At 38.7% G+C, this 6404-nt stretch overlaps 1 pseudogene; it reads right to left on the minus strand.

The window, feature by feature from the left end:
• Positions 1-5233: 5233 nt before the first annotated feature.
• LOC144254602 (olfactory receptor 10A3-like) lies at positions 5234-6178 on the minus strand (annotated as a pseudogene).
• Between the last annotated feature and the right edge of the window lie 226 nt (positions 6179-6404).

The following is a 6404-nucleotide window of genomic DNA, read 5'->3' on the forward strand; positions in this document are numbered from 1 at the left end:
TTTTCTGGGATTGGCTTATTGTATTTTTGCTTTCAAAAAAAAATTTATATTTTTAAATTGTAGATGGACAGAATACCTTTATTTTATTTTTTAAATAAGGTGTTGATGATCAAACCCAGTTCCTCACTCATACTAGGCAGTGCTCTGCCACTGAACTACAGCTCTAGCCCCTTGCTTTGTTTTTTTGAGATGGGGTTTCATTATACTATTCTGGCTGGCCTCGAATTTGTGGTCTTTCCTGCCTGAGCCACTGAGTAGCTGGGATTATAGGCCTATGCCACCATGCTTGGCTCAAGATGCCAGTTTTAAATGAAAGAAGATGTTTGAGTTCATAAGTAAATATTTTTGTGTTATGGTTTGTATGTGTGTGTGTGTGTGTGTGTGTGTGGGAGGGTGGTTTAATGTGGTACTGGGGATCCAACCCATGGCCTGCCTCACATGTGCTAGGCAAGCACTTTACCACTTACGTATGACACCAGTCCTTGTATGGGGTTTTGTTTACTACATAACATAATTCTATGGATTCAGATGATAACAACCAAGAATTCAAAAAGCTTTTTGTATTTGAAAACTATAAAAAAAAATTCAAAATACGTGGTGCTAAAATCAATAGATTAATGAAACAAAATGTCCACACACAGACTCTAGAGATAAACATGCAGGATGTTTACAGGGAATGGTTTGGGGATAAACACCCCTGGAAGGAAGGGAAGGGGAGGAGAATATGCAAGACTGAGCAGAGGGGAGTCACCTGAGGTAGGGGCCCAACAAAAGCTCAGCAAACCCAAAGGTCACGTGGCCCTTCAAATTTGTCCTGCTTTGGGGTACAGTGGCTGGGCCTGTATGCCTGTAGTGACCACTCCTTGGATACAATCTGTCCCTGGAAGAAGGGGAGGCAGGACCCAGATTTGGAGCTATCTCCCACCCACACTCCAGCAGCTGGGCAGGTAAGTTCTTCATTCTGGAAGGGGAATCTGGGAGGCACCTCACAGGGTCCACTCCGCAGATCTGAGTATATATGAAGAACTCAGTGTCTGTTTAAGTGTTGGTCATGAATCCGGGAAATGAAATCTACTTGATAAGTGATGCTGGAAACATAGATTGTAACCATGGGGAACACACATGGATTAGACTGTTATCTTACCTGACATTAATTTCAGATAGATTAAAGAATTGAAAGAAAAAAGAAACAATATACCTAATACTTGTCAGCTTGAAGGAGAGGGAAACAGAAGTAAACTTAGATGATTCCAATAAAATAATTAATAGATTTGATCACATAAAACAAACATTTTGCATTCAAAATTTTACACAAATTTAAAAGGCAAACAACAAAACTGAGAACATGTTTGCAATAAAAACATTGAAAACATTAACATGTATTCATTTATATTTGATTGGTTCTTTATGTTATCCTATCCTTCCCTCCCCTTTCCTTTATTTTTACTCCACCTTCTGCATTTGACAGAAATCATTTGATCTTTGAATTTCTGAGTTTGGATTTTTTTCACTTAGCATCATATTCTCCATTACCATCCATTTACTGGCAAATGCCATAATTTTGTTCTTTTTAAAAAAGTGATCCTGTAACTAAAAAAGAAACCCAAAACTTAGGTCAAAACTACAATGAGCTACCACTTCACACCCACTAGGATGGCTATTATCAAACCAACACCAGCACCACCAAACAAAAAGTGTTATCAAGTATGTGGAGAAATTGGATCCCTCGTGCATAATTGATGGGAATATGAAATGATACAGCTACCATGGAAAACATTATGGCAATTCCTCAAAGAATAAAGCAGGTAATTCCCATATGATCCAGCAATTCCACTCCTGCAGATAGATCTGGAAGCATTAAAAGCAATGACTTGAACAGGTATTTGCATATCAACGTTCACAGCAACATTATTTATAGTAGCCAAAACGTAGAAGCAACTGCAATGTTCATTGGCAGATGAATGGATAACAAAATATGACATAGAGTGGAATATTATTTATTCATCTATATAGAATGGACTAAAATCCAGCTTTAAAAGAAATGAATTCTAACTTATGCTCCGATATGGACAAAACTTGAAAATACTATTATGGTAATGAAATAAACCGAATCCAAAAGGATAGCCTATATGATTTATCCATTTATCTGAGATCCCTAGTATAGTCAAACAAAGACAGGAAGTAGAGCAGTGGGGGTAGAGGGAAGGAGGAGGAGGTGATGAATGGGCACAGAGTTTCTCTTTGAGGTGATGAAAAAGTTCTGGAGGTGGATGGTGGTGATGGTTACCTAACAAGGGGAAGGCACTTTATGCTGCAGAACCAGACACTTATAAATGGTTAAAGTGGTAAATTCTATGTTAGGTATGTTTACCATGATAAGAAAAGAAAATCCCAGCACATCCACACCAAACTGTGTCCAATCTTGCTTCTAACTTGTGATCCTCCTGCCTCAGCCTCCTTAGTTGCTGGGATTACAGGTGTGCACCACCATGCCTGGCCATTACAATTTTTAAATAATTTTTTTTAAAGAAAGGAATAAAAGAAAGAAAAGAAAAAGAAAAAAAAACAACAAAGTAAAACATTAAAGCATTGTCCAGGAAGAGGATCCTGTAGGTGACTGAGTTCCTGTGATCCCAAAAGAAAAGCCAGGTTTCCCAGGTTCACCATCAGTCACTGGGACAGTGAGCACACTCTGAAGAGCAAGTGGTGGAAACCAAAGCAAAGTTAAGGTAGAAGTAGAAAGCAAGGGCAGCAGACAATGCATGTACATTTAAGGCTGTTGGTAAAACTCTATTTTCTGTTCTTTTCTTGCTCCTGGCACACAGGAAAAACATTTCTTAGCCCCTTGGATTTAGAAGTTGTTACTGCTTCTCCTGCTGTGGCAACAGGAAGAAGCCTGGCTTTGAGAAGAAGGTGGGCATGTTAGATTAGAGTAGCTTGCATTTCTGGGTCCCTGCATCAAATACAGTTGCTCTAAGGAGTCACTTTAGTCTGTAGAAGACCTTGCCTAAATGAAGAAAGATGTGGGGCATTTCTGTGCTCAATTGGGGGCTGTTTGTCATAGCAGTATAACCCAGCTTATTCTAACTAATGCAGATGGAGCCTTGCTGAGAGGATCAATAGAATGAGGAGGGGCTTTTTTGAAAAAAAAGAATGAAAACAACCTTCCTAGTTATCATTTCTACCTATCCATTTGTTCTTTTTCCCTGAGAGAAGCCACTTGAATGTCACACTCCCTAGAAGAGGCATTCTTAAGTATAGGAAAGGCTTGAAAATTTTCATGTACTAAGAATGATCCCAAAGAGATGGAGAAGGGGACTTGCCTGGTCATTCAAATTTAACAGATGACAGCAGGTATGCAATTCCCAACAAAAGAGGAAAGTTTAATTTGCCTTAAGAAGAGAGTCACTTCTTTCTTGGTGTCTTAGTCCATTTTGTGCTTCTATAAAAGAATCCCTGACATGGGTAATTCATAAAGAACAGACACTTGTTACCTTTCTGGAGGATGAAAGTTCAAGGTCAAGGACTCCTTATTTTGCTAGGGCCTTCCTGCTGTGCCATCCCACAGTGAATATGACATAGAAAGTGGGAGAAAAAGATCAAGGGAGAAATAGGGTTGAAGAGAATGTACTTCTGTGATACTCAAGCAAATAACACATCCTCCCCATATTCTCTGCTTATTTGGCTCTTTCTGTTTTCTGTTTTCTTTCTGTTTCTTTTCCTGTCCATCACTCCTCCAGTCCTAGAAAGTTGATCAGGCTGAGTGGAGAAAGGGTCTCCCTAGGGGCTGGGGTGAGGATACGTGAAGAGGCACAGGGACCTTCCTGTGTCCTTTTCTTTCTCCCTAAGCCTCATCTTAAAATGGACAGATGAGTACCAGGGCTGTCTCTCGCATCCCTACCTCCAGGACTCATGCTCGGGCTCCATGCACACAGAGTGGGGGGTCTTGCCAGGTACTGCTGCTCCCTGCGTGAGCTGCAACTTAGACACAGTCTGTTCTAAGGAAATAGGAAAAATGCATAATGAAACAGAATGATAGACAAAATCCTTTCCCTCCCTGATACCCTCTCCTTGTTTTTCCCTCTCTTTTATATTCTGTTCTTTCATTGCAGCTTTGCCTCTATACTTTTTAATATCCCTCAAAAGACATTTTCTTATTTACTCCCTTTTTCTCTACTTCATTCTGACTTTTCACACCAGCTGTCTTGGAATGTTGGATCAAACCTCAGGTGAACCAATTCTGTAGAGAAATGAGCTCCATTGTATCCTCAGTACTTGAAACAGTATTTATCCTACCACTGCTACTCAAAAAAATATTTGCTGAATAAATAAAAAAGGAATGAGGGGAAAATAATAATTTAGTCTAGGCTAACTATCATAAACCAAAAGAACAGTATAGATATTTCATGAGTAGAAGTATGAATAGCTTATCCCCAAATAACAAGTGCAAATTATAAGAAACCCTACATGTAGCAGAATCTGTATGCCTAATCTTAATTAATAGCACACTACCAATTTTATTCAAATTATACTTTAGTAGCCATGATAATTTGAATAACATTGAATAGTCAATACTAAATCAATATGTTGAAACTTAATTGGAATATATCCTCACTACTTTCCCCATTTGATATGATTGTTATGCTCAAGTTATGTTTTCTTTTCCTTCACAGCTTTAAAAGCATTTAAAGAAGTAACTCTAAAATAACAATTAAAATATATAAACAAGGGAAGGGTGTAGAGCACAGTGGTTGTATACATGCTTAGCATATGCAAGGCTTCCAGTTGGATCTCAACCAGCGCACACACACACACACACACACACACACACACACACACATACATGTTTATGTGTAAATATCATTCATTCTATCAGAATGACCTTTGAGGAAATGATCATATCAAAATAAAAGCATCAATACATAGAAACCTATTGAAGTAGATATTTAATGAAACATAATCTTAATCACAATAGATAATTACCTGGATTCCCATAATAAGGAAATGCATGCCTAGACTATTGTATCATGTGCTAAGGAACTTAGTATCTCTTCAAAACAGATGAAGAGAACACCACAGTATTAAAAGAGAAGAATCTCCTGATACATTTCAAACTCAAGGAATACAACAATGCAAACTCATTAATATCAAGAAATGGAATCTGTTTTCATCATTTATTAAATTCAAACAGAGTTCTGTTGAGTAATAAGCAAATATATATCTTCTTAACAAGTCAAACTGTGTGTAAAACCACTGCTCTCTGCCATAATTTCACCAAAGCCCTTTTCATCTCATGGTTTCGCAGGCTGTAGATAAGGGGATTCAGCAGGGGTGTGAGCAATGTGTAAGCCAAAGACATCAGTTTCTTGGTTACTGCTGAGTAGCTAGATTTGGGCTGTAAATAAGTCATACTGGCTGTGCCATAGAAGAGGATGATTGATATGACATGAGAGACACAGGTGGGAAAGGCCTTTTGCCTCCCAGTTGTTGATGGCATCTTCAGGATGGCAAAGAGAATTCTAAGATAAGACAAGAGTATCAACAAGAAAGGAAGCAATATAATCAAAATGGTGCCTGTGAAGGCATAGATTTCAAACAAGGAGATATCTGCACAAACCAGTTCCAGCACTGCTGGGGTTTCACAAGATATATAATTAATTACATTGGGTCCACAAAAGGGAAAACTAAATACCCATGAGGTCTGCAGAGTAGCCACCATGATCCCTGAGACCCATGAGAACATGACTAATTTCAAAAACACCCTCTTGTTCATAATCATGGGGTAGGTCAGAGGACAGCAGATGGCAGCAAATCAGTCATAAGCCGTTGCCCCTAGGAGAAAACTCTCGGTTCCACCAAAAAGAATAATGAAATACATCTGTGCAAAACAGCCCACAAAAGAAATTGTAGTTTTCTCAGTAGTCAGGATCAACTGCATTTCAGGCATGATGGCTGCACTGAAACTCACTTCTACCACAGGTAAGTTCTGCAGGAACAGGTACATGGGGATGTGGAGGGTCTGGTCCAGCAAGATGGCAGCTATGATGATGGCATTTCCCAATAGGGTCACCAGATAAATAACCAAGAAAAGCCCAAAGATCTTGTCTTGAAGTTCAGGAAAGTCAGAGAAGCCCAAGAGGATGAATTCAACCACAGAGCTTTGATTTTGTGTTTCCATTGCAGTACAGAAGCCCTATATTGTTTCTGCAGACATAATCAAAGAATAAAGACACACTCCAAAGGCTGAGAATAGCAGCCTGAATTCTGTATAGAAATTCTAGCAGAGGATGAAACGAGGAAAACATCTTCCAAAAAACTGAGGTTGAAACATTTAGAGAAAAGCAAAATACTAACATTAGTGACTATTTCTAATATGAAAGGAAACCTGAAGAATTCTTATTTAG

Source organism: Urocitellus parryii, chromosome 4, assembly GCF_045843805.1.
Source record: "Urocitellus parryii isolate mUroPar1 chromosome 4, mUroPar1.hap1, whole genome shotgun sequence".
Classification (NCBI taxonomy): domain Eukaryota; kingdom Metazoa; phylum Chordata; class Mammalia; order Rodentia; family Sciuridae; genus Urocitellus; species Urocitellus parryii.